Raw genomic sequence first — 16,149 nt, 5'->3', positions numbered from 1 at the left:
ATTTTTTTTTTTTTATATTTATAAAAATTGTTCTTAAATATAAATATAATCATATTTTAGATACTTCTAAATACTATAAAATATTACTATTATTAAATACCCATAAAGATGTAAAATTGTTAATAAATATTCACATATCACCAGAATAGTAATTATCATGCAAGTCAATATAAAAAATAAACATTCATCATTAAGAAGATCGCAAACATATAAAATCACTATTATTTTCCAAGATGGTGGTTTAAAAAATAATTATAAAGTGTCAAGTGCTTTAGGTATTTATAAATCATCTGGCTATATTGTTAAACTATGCTAAGGATTTTTTTAATAATGTGGGGCTTGTTCACACGATTCTATCATGTATTGTAAACCATGTATGAGAGTATTTTATCTTTTAAATCCTAAATTTTACCATCAGCATTCATAGTGTCTAGTATTTCTGACGTATAAGATATAATACTGTTTAGTGAGGCAAAATGTACTGATTCTTAGTCATTTAAAATTGTAATATATGCATAAAATCAAACCAAAACGGCTGCTGACTAAAGTGCAAAGTGCTAACCTACAAAACCACTTCTACATAAATGTTGTGAGTATAACATATGGGAAACAATGATGGAAAATTAATCTCCTCACCTACTATCTTAAAAATATATGAAGAAGGAAAAATTCAAAAGGTCAAAATAGAAAATCAAATATGTACACATACTGTTCTATGATTTGCAAGGCAACATAAATCATACAAATCACCAATTATTGGTGGCGAATCTAAATATTGTACTCTCTGCAAGATCCAATGAATGCTGACTAATGCATAAATCAATAGCATTTTCCACTATATTCTAATAAATATATATTCCCCATAATGCATCATAAATGAACATGTAATTCAGCATCAAGAATATGCCCCCAAGGAGATTCAGAACCAAGTAATAAGATCATCTTAGATTCCATTTGTCTAAGTTCAGATGTTCTATCACCTGCCCTGGAATTGCTTTTAATGAATTTGATGCAGTAAAATGTTAACGTGCTGCAATCACAATTGTGTGTGGCCCAAAAGTGTTTGGCCAGGGGGTATGTTCTGTCGTGATTTTTAATGGCTCTAAAGTGTTGTAAAAATCTAATTTTCAACTTATGGATAGTACTACCAGCATATTTTTTGTGACATCCACATTCAACAACATAAACCACATATTCAGTATCACATGTAATGCGATCCTTAATGACACAGTGGCGTCCATCAAATGTTTGATAGTTTTGCATATTCTGTGCATATTTACATGCCTTACAATGGCCACATTTCCAAAATCCCAGACTCTTCTTGCTCAACCATGATGTATTGTCTTTTAGGGTGAAAAAACTCCTAGTCAAATGATCTCCTAATGAGTGAGCCCTAAGTTATGGAGGGATGTTGGCCAATCACATCCCTGATATTTTGGTCATTCTGTAGAATATGCCAAATTTTTTGTAATATAGTTTTCAATGCACCATGTTGTTGATTGAATTCCAAAAATATTCTAGGGGGTGATTGTTTGATCTCATTACTGATCGGTGTGTTCTTAATAAGTAGCTCATCTCTACTCTTCTTTTTAACCCTGTTCCATGCATACACCAAGATTTTTAGAGGATATCCTCTACTTAAGAATCTTTCTGTCATTATCTTGATTTCTGTGTCATATCTACTTTCATCCGAGCATATTCTGCGAGCCCGCAGAAACTGACTGTAAGGCACGCTCCATTTTAGTGTCGTGGGATGTCCACTATTAGCATGAAGAATGGAATTGCACGCCGTGGGTTTGCGGTAGATGGTGGTCTCTAAGTGATCATTCTTCACTTCTAGTAGAACATCTAAAAATTCAATTGTCTCTCTACTGTAAGTGGTGTCTAGATGAATATTAAACTCATTGTCATTCAATCTATTTATACAATCCAAAAGTGATTGATCAGAGCCATCCCAAATAATAAAAAGATTGTCAATGTATCGCACCCACAATACAACTTTGTCCATGTAGATATTATTGCCCTCAGACCAAGCCACCTCTTTCTCCCACCACCCCATGTATAAATTGGCATACAATCATTGTCAAATAGGAACAGGTTATGAGTCAAACAAAATTGTAACATTGACAAGAGCATTTCTGTATATTCAAAAAATTCAGTGAGCCGTGTTCTTAAAAAGTATCTGCAGGCTTGTATCCCATACTGATGCTTAATGGAAGTGTAGACAGACGCCACATCCATGGTAACCATTAGATAATCTTTGTGCCATGGAATTCTGTGTATCTTAGCCAAGAAATCATTAGTATCACATAAGTAGGAGGATAGTTCAGTGACAAAAGTGCACAGAAACAGGTCTAAGTATCTTGAAGTATTTTCCAGTAGAGACTGGTTCATGCTGACTATAGGTCCGCCAGGGGGACGTGATTTATTCTTATGGAATTTAGGCAAAAAGTTAATGCACGGAATAATAGGATGTTCAATTTTGAGATATAGATATTCCTCATAGTCAATGAGTTATTTAGTGTGCCATTCTATGAGCATCTCATGATAGTTTTTTTGATATTGGCTCATAGGATTGATCCGTAACTTGTCATAATGATTCATATTAGTCAATTGTCGATAAGCTTCCTTTATGTATTCTTGTGTGTCCATGATAACAATATTGCCGCCCTTATCTGAGGGCTTGATAATAATGGACATATTGGATCTTAATGCATTCAAATCTTTCCAGTCTTGTTGGGTAAAGTTTGATCTATTCATACTTTCAGATGGAATATTCATGCAAAATTTGTCAATGTCCCCAATTGCCAACTCATGAAATATATCAATTAGATTTCCGCTGGGTAATTGAGGATTAAATTTGCTCGACAATTTTAAATGACTGCTACTATGATGGCCCGTGGTAAAACTTATCTCATTCAGCATCTTGATGTTAATATTGGTATCTTCATTGGATGAATATCCATATACATCACTCTCTTTAGCTAAATCATTAATAGCGACCAATTCTGTACTATCTGCAATGCTGAAACCTGAAGATGGAGCCTCACTGCTCACACTTTGAGCAAAAGAGATTTTATTCTTATTAGAAAAGTGTTTAATCAGTCGTAATTTGCGAACAAATTTATAAAGTTCAATGCGTGTGTTGACATAGTTCCATTGAACATGAGGACAAAAACTGAGTCCCAAATCAAGAATGCGTGTTTGATTATCTGTTAAGATGAATTTTAAGATTTTGACAACAGTACTAGGATGATTTAAACAATTAGGAGGCTGAGCACTCGATTTTATTCCTTGTATTGATTGCCTCTTCCTCTTCCCCCACCTCGTCTTCTGCCTCCTCTGCCGCGTTTCCGATTTGGGCCAGAGGGTGGCGTAGCCATCTGCATAAGACGCATTTCCCCCTGAAAATCCAATTTATTTTGTGGTGCCTCATCTGCAGAGAAACCTATCTCCGAACTGTCATCAGCAGAGCAATGATGTGCAACAGCCTCTACTCCACTTTTAAGCATATCCTTTGTTCTTAAGATGTCATACTTGCGTGCGAACGCATAGATTCTTCCATGTTCGTGATCCAGTTTATCTCTATTGAATTTGTGTGCCTTACGTGATTTAATTTCTTCTTCCTTATTTTTAATTTGTTCTTCCATTTTGGCCAGCTGGTTAGGAACATCTTGTTGATTAGCCATTTTCTCTAGTTCTTTGGTCAGTTGTTCAATCTTGATAATCTGTTCATTCATTTGTCTTTTGGCTTGAGTGATTAGATTTCCCATGAGTTTAATCGAGCATTCCGCTGTTTGTGTTCTCCATTCCTCCAGCAAATCGGGATCCATATCACCTAAGGTAGGCAATATTGAAATACGAAGACCCCGTGGGACCCTGACATTTTCAATATATTTGGTCAACAATGTAATTTCCCACCATTTTTTGAGTTCCAAAGTGCGTGCTTTTTCCAACTGATTAATAATGCTGAAAGTGGTGCGAGCAGAAACGCCCGGAGGTCCATTACTGTCCCTGGTATTGTTAAATAATTCAGCTGCTGCTTATTCCCACAATATTCTATGCTCAGCCATATCAAGGATTAATACAAAAACAACAGATGTTCCTTGATCAATAATATGTGACATTCTGTATGTAGCCAAAAAATGATTGAAGGGAGGGAAGACTGCTAAACGTCTAATAAGCAGGAAACTGTGTATTTTTATAGCCATAATGGATGTAATGTCCTCTGCACTTTGTGATATGTGCTTACGAGTAGGTTCCGTGTTAATTACGATACGAAAAAGGGGAAGCTGGGCATGTAACATAAAGATTTAGGGGCATATTTATACTCTGTTTGCACCGAATTAGTGTCATTTTTTTTAACTCTAATTCGGTGCAAAACTAACTCCATATTTATACTTTGGTGCTAGACCCCTCTAGCACCAAATTTATGGAGTTAAAGTCATTTTTTGAAAGTGGAGACCTACTTTGCCTTAATGAGATGCAAGGTAGGCGTTCCCATGCAAAAAATGACTCTATGGCCTTAAGGCCATATTTAGGGGCATATTTATACTCTGCGGCATATTTATACTCTGTTTGCACCAAATTAGTGTCATTTTTTTTTACTCTAATTCGGTGCAAAACTAACTCCATATTTATACTTTGGTGCTAGACCCATCTAGCACCAAGGCCCTGATTTAAACTTTTTTTGCACCGCATTAACGTCATTTTATGACACAAAAGTGGCGCAAACTTACAAAATATTGGCCCTTATTTATACTTTTTGCTGCAAAACTGCACTAACTCAGTTTTGCACCAAAAAGTTTAGCACCGGCTTGCACCATTTCTGGGCACCAGCCGGGCACCATATTTATGGAATGGTGCAAGCCGGTGCAAAGGGTAGGCTAGAGTTTTAAAAAATGACTTTAGTCGGGTGGGGCTGGCAGTATGGAAGAAGAGGGTTTAGCACCAAACAATGGCTTTAGGCAGGTTAGAGTAAAAAAAAATGACTCTAGCCAGATTAGCGTCATTTTATGGTGCTAAACCTACCATGCCACATAACTCCTGCCTTAGAAAAGGCAGGAGTCATGCCCACCACCCCAGTGGCCAGCACAGAGGACAGGGTTCCCCTGGGCATCGCCATTGCACCCGGTGCCATGTATGGGGGCCCATTTCAGGGCCCCCTATGGCACTTTCAAAAATAAAATGCACTTACCTGTACTTACCTGGGATGGGGTCCCCCATCCTCGCAGTCCCTCTAGTGTGGGTGGGGGTGCCCCTAGGGCCTAGGGAGGGCACCTCTGGGCTTATTCCATGGTGTTCCACCATGGAAATAGGGCCACAGGTCCCCTAACACCTGCCCTGACCCAGGTCTTAAAAAATGGGGCAAAGCAAGCTTTGCCCCATTTTTTGACCCCTCCTTCCTCCCTTGCACCATTTTTACATGGGAGTATAAATATGGTGTTAAGGCCATAGAGTAATTTTTTTGCACGGGAACGCCTACCGTGCATCTCATTAAGGCAAGGTAGGTTTCCACTTCCAAAAAATGACTTTAACTCCATAAATTTGGTGCTAGACGGGTCTAGCACCAAAGTATAAATATGGAGTTAGTTTTGCACTGAATTAGAGTTAAAAACAAATGACGCTAATTCAGTGCAAACAGAGTATAAATATGCCCCTTAGCGTCAAAAAATGATGTTAATCTGGTCAGAATAATTTATTTTGACTCAAAACTGCCTAACGTCATTTGTTTTTAAGCTAGCCTACCCTTTGCATCGGCTTGCACCATTCCATAAATATGGTGCCCAGCTGGTGCTAAAAAATGGTGCAAGCCGGTGCAAAACTTTTTGGGGCAAAACTGCCTTAGTGCAGTTTTGCACCAAAAAGTATAAATAAGGCCTTTACTCTTTTAATTGTTTCCCAGCCATGTGCCAATTCCAAGTGACGTGTTAAGCAATAGTTTCTAGCCGAGACATTAAACGGAAGGAAGCCTTCACACTGCAGGCGTCCTCCGACCCCCCCAGTAAAAAGAAACAATCCTACCGTTGTCAATCGTCTGTCTGCTCATCCAAGTAGTCATGGCACAGTGCTGTGTGTATAACAATCCTTAAATTTCTCCAGTGTAATAATAACATGCTCCAAACGGCGTGCTAGCCGTATCGTGTACCGGAGATCCACAAAATAAATAATCCACAACAGATGGAGCGATATTCACCAGACTGCTTCACTAATCCCTTGGTCGTCTCCAACTCGTGAGGACAAAAAAGTATTCAAAAATGTAATTTCATCAATTTAATTCCATTTAATTAAGTCACAGTTTCTTGCACAGAATGTCAACGCGTTTCGGCAAACGCCTTCTATAGGACAAACTTAGCCAAAAAAAATGGCATCTTATATATATGTATATATATATATATATATATATATATATATATATATATATATATATATATATATATGGGTCTGTGTTTTCTGGTTATCAAAGTAAGCACCTTGTACAAGCAGGAACCACCACTCTAGTCAGACTAGTTAGGGTAAGCTAGATATTCACTTCAAGATAACACATGCTTACCCTTTGGTAGCTTGGCACAGAGCAGTCAGGCTCATCTAAAGAGGCAACGGGTAAAGTATTTGTGCAGCACGCACACACACAATAACACAATGAAAACACCACAAAATACTCCATACAGGGTTAGATAAATATATTCTTTTTTTAATGAGTAAAACAAACCAAGAGAAAAATGGAGGGTCCCAAAACATGTTGTCCCCCTTGCAATTTCCCATAGAGATTTTGAACATGACTACAGCCTGAACCACTGGATGGAATTACACCAAATTCGGCTAAGAGATAGCTCTTGATCCAGAAAGAGTCCTTTTGATTTGGTGTAAATCAGTTCAGTAGTTTTCAAGTAATTTAAGAAAAAAGAAATATAGATAGGTCAGATCTCATGGTGAGATCTCATTGGCTGCCAGCACTTCAACCAGGTAGAGCTGGCAGCTGTCTTGGGAGAAGTATACATGATGGCACCTTCTAAATGATCCACCAACCCGAATATGAGAAAATTAGAACTAAAGCTTAATTGTAGGTAACAAAATATGTGGCTGCCATTACAGATTTCTCGAACATGGCCCCTATTAAAATGCATAGTGATGAATGACAGGATTTCAGGGTCACAAAAAGAAGAATGGTTAGAGAGTGATAACAGATTTTAGTTACAATATTGATCATTTTGTGGATGGTACCACACTAAGTTTAGAAATTGTGGTGTGTTCTAAGGTGATTTTACACTGTGAAAAAGCCATCTGCTGGGATTTCCTAAATCATATTTAAGAGAAAACTGTTTTCTCACAATTTTCCCATAAAGGTTATGGAAGGAGCACAGAAGCAAAAATGAGGGCATTGTTTATGTAAATTCACACTAACTTTCTCAGATGTGAAAAATAAAGCCTGACATTCTCTGTAAACCATGTACTTCAAAAAGGAGCAGCCTGTCAGCTAATTCCCCGGTTTTCTACTGCGGCCTCCCACAGAGTTCTAAAGAACAACTAGATCATTCGTAGTCTTACTTCTGGCAAAAGTGTGTCACAAGTGAAGCCGTCTTAATTGATCAAACTGGGGAAACTTAAAACATTTTGGGGCATATTTAAGAAGAGTTGTGCTGCACACATTTCAGCGCCACCTTTCTTGTGCCTCTTAGCATCACCCTAATGCCACCACGTGTATGCCTTATTTTAAATACGGCACACCATGATGGCAGTTAGGGGACTAGATCCATAATTTGTTATGCTAGTCTGGAGCTTTGCAGGTTTATCGTCAGAAATGTTTACCCTCATCCTGCAAAGCCCATTGAGGCCCATTGTAATCAATGGTGTGCATACTTTTAATGCCTGCTCTGAGCAGGCACTGAAAGTGCTGACGAAAATCAAAGCTATTTCTTTGCCAAGGGGGGAGGGATGCCCCCTTTCCATACATTATGCCTGGCACATAATGTAGTGCAAAGGGTTACAAAGTGGTGCCATGCATGCATGGCAACACTTTGTAAATATGGTGTGGGGATTTTGGCCTCGTTGGGACACATTAGCATAACAAAATAATGCTAATGTGGCACAAGGAGGTGCTCGGGGCTCTTAAACATGCCCCTTAATTTAAAAAGGAATAAAACGAAGGAGTTTTTCTGTCATAGAGAGTTCTGAAATATCTTCCTCCTCTATTTCAAAACTGAAAAATGCACTTTCAACACAAGCAGCAGAGTGCCAGTTAACTGCCTGGTGATCAGCAGCTTTACTACAGTGTTTTTTTTTCATTAAGATTATAACAAGGATAGTTATAAAGTAGATGGCAGAATACAGAGGAGAAAAGAGAGATACAATACAAAATTCACATCGATTAGATCATGAAACAAGTCAGTCCAAATCATTCCTTTCTAGACATCTGTTTATAAATAACAAACACATTTTTTATAGTAAGGCATGCATTCGAACAACATGAGATCACCCTAGATCTATTCAGCAGCTAGCCATTGTCATACCCCAGATAATTAGAGCCAGTTAACCATAGCAGACCAAACTATTGTGCCCCATCTCCTAGCTTGCTTCCCCTTGCAATTGTATAATGATCTCTCCAAGTTCTATGAACCCAGCAGGCGCCCAAACCAAAAATGAACTGTGGGGGGGTTTGGTACTTTTCCACACAGTTATGATTAGGAGGTGGGTTAAAGCTATTGAAATAAAGATAAAGTATACCTGGCCCAGCTCCCACTCACAGCGTGGTCAAATCTGGAGAGCATCATATCAGGGGTAATTCACATCTCTTTCCCAAAAAGCTGCTTCCAAAGTACCCCTTACTGAAAGAGCTGCAATTTCTCACAGCATAAAACGTGTATCATATCAGATGGGCCTTTGCCACATCTATGATACCTATCATCCTCTTTTTTACCCCATCCAAACAGCTTAGCTGGGATACAATAGAGTCTAAATAATGTTTTGGAGAGCTGAGCTCTCAGGCTGGAAGAGGGAAGCATTTTTGTTCCAATCCCCATTGTCGACTGTAGGTCTACACCTTCCTCCCCTAGCTTCTGCGACCAGCTTGCTTCCTGCTGATCTAGTTCATCCAGAGCAGTATTTACTAAGATGTTATATTTTGTCCGATTTTACATCCCACCTGCTGAATGGCATCCAAAAGGGGAACTCTCTCCAATGGAATTACACTCTGTCTGATTTTAGCCCAAACAAATCTCTTAATTGTAAATACATAAAAAAGGTCCTATTCCCTAATCGATAATCCTGCTGCAACTCCGTAAAATAGCATAAGTAATCAGTTGAATAGAGATCCCCCAGTCTGTTGAGGCACGATTGTTCCCATTGTCTACAAATCAGATCATAAGATATTGTTGGAAATAGTGGAGACCAAGGGGTATATAAGTTATATGGTTTAACACCCAGTTTAATGATCTGACTGGATAATTTACCCCTTAAATGAATCGACGTAGAGAGCAAAAAGAATTGGAGAGCATGGACATCCCTGTCTTGTACTTCTAACAATAGAGATTTTCCCAGATTCCTGGCCCATGATTTCAATTATGGCCAATGGAATGTGCTAAATTGGCCTTACAGCCTTAATCATCTGGGCACCAAACCCCTTCCGTTCCTAGACTGACCAAAGAAATCTCCATAATACTCGTTGAAAAGCTTTTTCAGCATCAAAGAGGATCATAGCCATCTGACCACCAGTAACTTCTGATGTATCTAAGAGAGTAATTCGATGTCTGATGTGATCCGAAGTTCCTCTGCCAGGAATTAACCAGTGTTGCAAAGGAAAAATCAGATAGGCTATGACCCTCACCAATCGGAGCACAAAGACTTTTGCATATAATTTAGAATCGGAGTTAATCAGGGAGATCGGTCGGTAGGAGCTTGGGTTGTCCAATGGTTTCATTTTTTGGGGGGAAATCACAATATTTGTACCCTGCCAAAATGGAGGAGGGATACTACAGTGTTCTAACGAGCAACTAGAGTTCTAACATTTTGAGTTGTTGCACACCTGAATGCCATCTCGATGGAATCAAAGTTGAAAACTGAAAGCATTTTATACTGAGAATATTGCTGTAAATGAGGAAATTAGGGAGCTTCTTAGTAAAGAAGTCTCCCAGGATGGCCACCAGAAAAAAACAAGAGCCCAAATATAGCACAAATATCACTCAAATGTAGCTCAAGGTTAGCCCAATGACAGAAGTGTGCAAAACACTTAGGCCCTCATTATGCAGTAAATCTGCTACCCTTGTTATGACACACACACACCAATCCGTCACTATTCAGCCACACACAAAAGTCCGCCAGCCCAAAGGTCAGTGATAAACTGGCACTATCAAAACCTACACCATTCTGCCAACAGAACTATGCCCACAACATTATGACCCACGAATCACCACTGTGGACATTCAATGGCAGTAAACCAATGGAGGTACATACCACTGCGCTCAAAATACACACATACATACAAAACACCACATTGGACAATTCAAACTACCCACACCTGACACACATACACACACCACACCCACACACCCATACCACTATAAAACACACACCCACATTACCCACAACCTCTTACGACTACAATTGGCACAAGATTGCCACCACAACCCCAGACAAAACCACAGCCACACACCGCCATCACCTATACACCACCCACGCACCCCACAACACACACCCCAACACATCACTCTACACACCCTCACCCACACCATTCACACCACAATCATGGCACCACAACGACATCCCAGGTTCTCTGAGGAGGAGCTAAGGATCATGGTGGAGGAAATAATCTGGGTAGAGCCACAGCTATTTGGAGCACAGGTGCAGCAGATATCCATTGCTAGGAAGATGTGCTATGGACCGTGGACGGGGTTAATGCATGGGACAGCACCCCAGAACAAGGGATGACACCAGGAAGAGGTGGAACGACCTACAGGGGAAGGTGTGTTCCATTGCAGCAAGACACCAACTGGCTGTACAGAGGACTGGCAGTGGACCCCAACCTCCTCCCCACATCTAACAACATGGGAGGAGCAAATCTTGGCAACCATGCATCCTGAGGGTCTGCAGGAGTAGGAGGAGGACTGGACTCTGGTAAGTCAACTCTATTTTTCACCCCCCCTCTACCTGCATGCTATTCACACACCCCCACCGTCTCCTTCATTCCCTTCACCCCACCACTTCCCACACACCCCACCATCACAACCCACTCATCCAAATGCCAAGCCCTGCATGCACCACATATGCCTGGACACCACTCACAGACCTGCATGGACACCAATCACTAAAGCATGCACACTAGAGGGAAACAGGTAGCCCACCAAATAATAACTCACACAGGCAAAGCTGCCAGGCCAGTAACAACCGTAGAGGGCAACAAACCCATGTACAAGATGTCACATGCAGAAACAATATCACTGCATTGACATCCCCACAGGTAAACCAGCCAATGTCACTGGCGAAGAGATTCCACAAACATCCAGCCCCCCCCCCCCAGAAGAGGCACACAGTGATGACAGCAGCTGTGGTCGCCTGGATCTGGATGACCAACCTGGCCCATCAGGGACCTCCGGACAGTCGGTTACCCAGGCACACTCTCACACCACCACAGAGCCTTCCCCTCAGGAAACACTACCACAGCACCCACCCAGCCAGCCCATACCTCTGTTCCCAGGACACGTAAATCAGCAGTGTGTCCACCACGACAGGGACAGAGGCACAGGACAACAGGGAAGCTGGGAGGACTGCTGTGTTACAGGGGGAGGACAGGCCCAGGGAACCAACCCTCCAAGAGGCACTCACCGCAATCCTGGGAGCATATTAACCTTCCCGGGATACGCTGGGCCAGATCATGGACAAGATGCAGGAGAACATACAGCTGCAGGAGGGACAGTACCTGGGGAGCAGGGAGGACTTGAAGGCCATTGACACCACCCTGGTCTCCATTGTAGGGGTGCTGGTTGACATGGCCAAAGGCAGTGGCACAACAGCGGGCCCCTGACACTAGCCACACTACTGAACAGCCCTCCACCTCCGCTGCCGCTAGTGGACAGGAGGCCCTGCCACAGGAATAACAGGCCACCAGCACTCCTTCCCCTGCAGAAGGAGAACCACCCCGCAAACGTTCCCTGCGATCCAGGCAGAAGCCAGAGACTATTGCTAAGACCCCCACCAGGAAATAAGACTCTCCTGAATGTCACCATTGTGTCCCACTCTGTCACCCTGTCCACCTTGAACTGCCGTTGCTCCCATTCCTATGCCCCCTTGGACACTGCACCTGTGTTACAAATAGACTGGACTCTAACTTGGGCTTTCCTCCATCATCACCCCAACCCATTGCACTACTCCCATTTTTCAGAGCATTGGAATAAACACACTTTGATAAAATACAAGTATGGTGTATGTCAAATGATTTAAAAATGTATTTATTTAACAAGGTTCAAACATTGCAATTCAACTTTACAGTAATGTTTACATAGGAAAGACATCTGCAAAAAGAGATCCCAAAGGGTACAGTGAGTGGGCACAGAAGTAGGAATCCACAGCATGTCACTGACAATGTCATGCATCAAACTGTCTATGATATGCTAATAACATTGTCTTACCTGTGTCTCATTGGAAGTATTGACGAATGACAGCACTTCTTCTGTCCTCATCCTCATCCTCTGCCTCCTCATCTTCACTGTCCACAGGGTCTACTGCTGCCACACGGCCATCTCCAACCTCCTCCTCCTGCAGAAAAGGCATATGGCAGCGCAAGGCAAGGTTGTGCAACATACAGCATGCCACGATGATCTGGCAGACCTTCTTGGGTGAGTAGCACAGGGATCCACCTGTTAAATGGAGGCACCGAAACCTGGCCTTCAGGAGGCCGAAGGTACTTTCTATAATCTTTCTTGTTCGCCCATGGGCCTCATTGTAACGTTTCTCAGCCCTTGTCCTGGCATTCCTCACAGTGGTCAGTAGCCATGAGAGGTTGGGGTAACCAGGGTCACCTGCAAAGATTGAGGGACAACTGTTAACCACACACAATGCCATATGACCCACACCATAGCCATACACCAACATCCACTGGGTGGGAACCAGAGCTCACCTATTAGCCACACCCGGTGCCCCTGGAGTTGGGCCATCACATTTGGGATGCTGCTATTTCTCAGGATTAAGGCATTATGCATCGACACAGGATACTTAGCATTACGTGGCAGATGTACTGGTCCACCAAGCACACCATCTAGACATTCATGGAGTGAAAAAAACTTTTCAATTTATAAACACCTGTTCATTTCGCCGGGGGGGGGGGTACAAATGCAATATGTGTTCCGTATTTTGCCCCAATGATGTTGGGGATATGTCCCATTGCATAGAAGTCAGCTGTCACTGTGGCCAAATCCTCCACCTGGGGGAAACAGATGTAGCTGCACATGTGTTTAAACACTCTGGTCAGCACTATTGAGAACATTGGCTGTGACATTCCTGCTGCCAAGCCCACTGTCACTTGGAAATAACCAGTTGCCAAGAAATGGAGCACAGATAGCACTTGCACAAGAGGGGGGATCCCAGTGGGATGACAGATACCAGATATCAGGTCAGGCTCCAATTGGGCACACAGCTCAGTGATTGTGGCCCTGTCAAGTCCATAGGTGAGGATAATGTGCCTGTCCTCCATTGTTGCCAATTCCACTAGGGGTCTGAACACGGGGGGATGTCTCCATCTCCTATTCATTCGCAGTGGTTGCAATCTATGGGGCAAAAGAGTGAGCATCTGGTCATGATCTGAAAATTCTAACCACTACAGTGCAATGCATATTGTGATTGTTACAATATTGTGGTGGTATATGTCCATAATGTGAATTTGTGTAATGTGACGCATTTAGGATCCATGGCCTGCCACCCCCCCCCCCACCAAAATGGCATCCACCTGTCCAGTATGGAGGGTCAGGTGGAAATGAGGTAATTCGCTGACGTTGTGCATCGGTGCGGGAGGCGGTCGAGAACCACTGTGCAACTCCTCATTAGCTATAATTGGGCCCTATGGGGTATAGTGGCCAATGTTGATGTACGCCGGCGGTGACGGTATGCACCGCCATTGACGTGACCGCCATTTTCTATATGTTCACTCACTTGCCACCTGACCTTCAACAGGAGACGACCTACACTGCATGTGCTGCTGTGACCTGTGTCTGGAACCAACCATGGTTTGCGTGACTGGGGAAAGGGCCCCTTCCTTCACCTCGGCAGAGTTGAAGCGACTGGTGGATGGGGTCCTACCCCAGCACCGACTGCTGTATGGGCCTCCAAACCAACAGGTGAGGACACCATGAGTATGATGCATGGGGCATAAATGCATGGAGTGCTGTGTGTGAAGGTCTCATGTAGGGGGGGATGGACCCTGGGAAGCGTGCAGAATGTATGCTGGGCCATGTCTGTGCTAATGGGGATGGGATGGGGCATGGTGAGCCATAAGTGTAACAGGCACGATGGTCGGACTAAAACCTTTCCCTGTGTGTATTTCCCTGCAGGTCAGCACCCTTCAAAAGAAGGGAATATGGTGTGCCATCGCCAAGGACGTGCAGACCCTGGGGGTCTACAGCAGGCGGAGCACCCACTGTCATAAATGGTGGGAGGACCTGAGATGCTGGGCACAGAAGACGGCGGAGGCCTAGCTGGGGATGGCCTCCCAATGAGGAAGGCGTGCCTTTCGAACCCTGACCCCCCTGATGGCCCGCATACTGGCGGTGGCCTATCAGGAGCTGGATGGGCGCTTGGGAGCATCACAGCAGCAACAAGGGGGTGAGTACAGTGCCCTTCATTACAACTTATGCTTGGTGTGGTGGTATCCGGGTGAGGGGTGTGGGCCTTGTGGGTGCCCATTGGCCAGGCCTGACACTGCAGAGTAGGTCCCATGTTGGGCAGGGTTCTTATGTGAAAGTACTCCAACCAAGCTAGTATGTATCCACTGCTGGGCAGGGATCTGTTGGTCTCAGGTATCCTGCAATTTGCGTTAGGTGTCCCTATCCATGGGCTTGTGACTAGCATTGTGACTGGTAGTGCATTGCCTAATGAGTAGGGCTGTTCCCTGTGTGTCAGTGTGTTGTGTACACCAACGGTAGTGTTTGTGCCGCCATTGACCAAGAGTATCCTTTGTCTCTTCCCTCCCCTTTTTGTTTTGTCACCCCGTCCTTCTGTGCATTAGCATCATCTGGCGGAGGAGCAGAGACACCGGCGACAGAGGGAACTGCATCCCACAGGACCTAGGACACCGAATCCACTGACGGTGAGGACATCAGTGGGACGGAGGGCGAGGGGAGCACCATGGCGGATCTTGGAGGGGACAGTTCAGACATTGATACCTCCTCCGACGAAAGCTCCCTGGGGGTAGCGGACACCTCTGTGCCCACCCCAGCTACAGCTACCACCCCTGTACCGGCACCACCCTCTCACCAGCCCCTCAGAGAGTTTCCCATGTCACCTCACTCAGGAGGTTCGGCATCTCCTTCGCCACAGGCACCTCAGGCCCTGCCCCAGTTAGATCTGCTGTCCTGAGTGAGGAGGCTATTGACCTCCTGTGATCCATCTCTGTTGGGCAGTCAGCCATTGTGAATGCCATCTAGGGGATGGCAGCCCTAATGCAACAGACCAATGCATTTCTGGAGGGCATTCACATTGGCTTGGGGGCCCAAAAGAGATCAATCCAGGCTCTGGCCTCCTCTCTGACGACAGCCATTGTCCCTGTTTCCACCCTCCCCCCTCCAACTTCCGCCACCCAATCCCATTCCCCTCAACCCCAACCTATCCCAAGCACACAGGCAGACGAGCAGGCACCCAGAACAACACACAAGAGTGGAAATGGCAAACGCAGGCACCACACTTCATCCCACAGACACTCACACAAACACCATCCAGATGCAGACATACCAACATCCACTCCCTCCACTGTGTCCCCCTCCTCCTCGTCCTCCATCTCCCTCCCAGTTGCGTCTCCACTCACACCTGCATGCACTACATCCTCATCCACTACCACCATTACCAGCACACCTATCAGAGCACACACCTTACTGCCCGTCACCACCCCCACATCCATGCACAAGTCCCCTGTGTCCTCTCCCATTGTGTCTGTGCCCTCTCCTCCCAAAG

Source organism: Pleurodeles waltl, chromosome 10 (genome assembly GCF_031143425.1).
Source record: "Pleurodeles waltl isolate 20211129_DDA chromosome 10, aPleWal1.hap1.20221129, whole genome shotgun sequence".
NCBI classification, from domain to species: Eukaryota; Metazoa; Chordata; class Amphibia; order Caudata; family Salamandridae; genus Pleurodeles; species Pleurodeles waltl.
Note: the sequence above shows the minus strand (reverse complement) of the source record.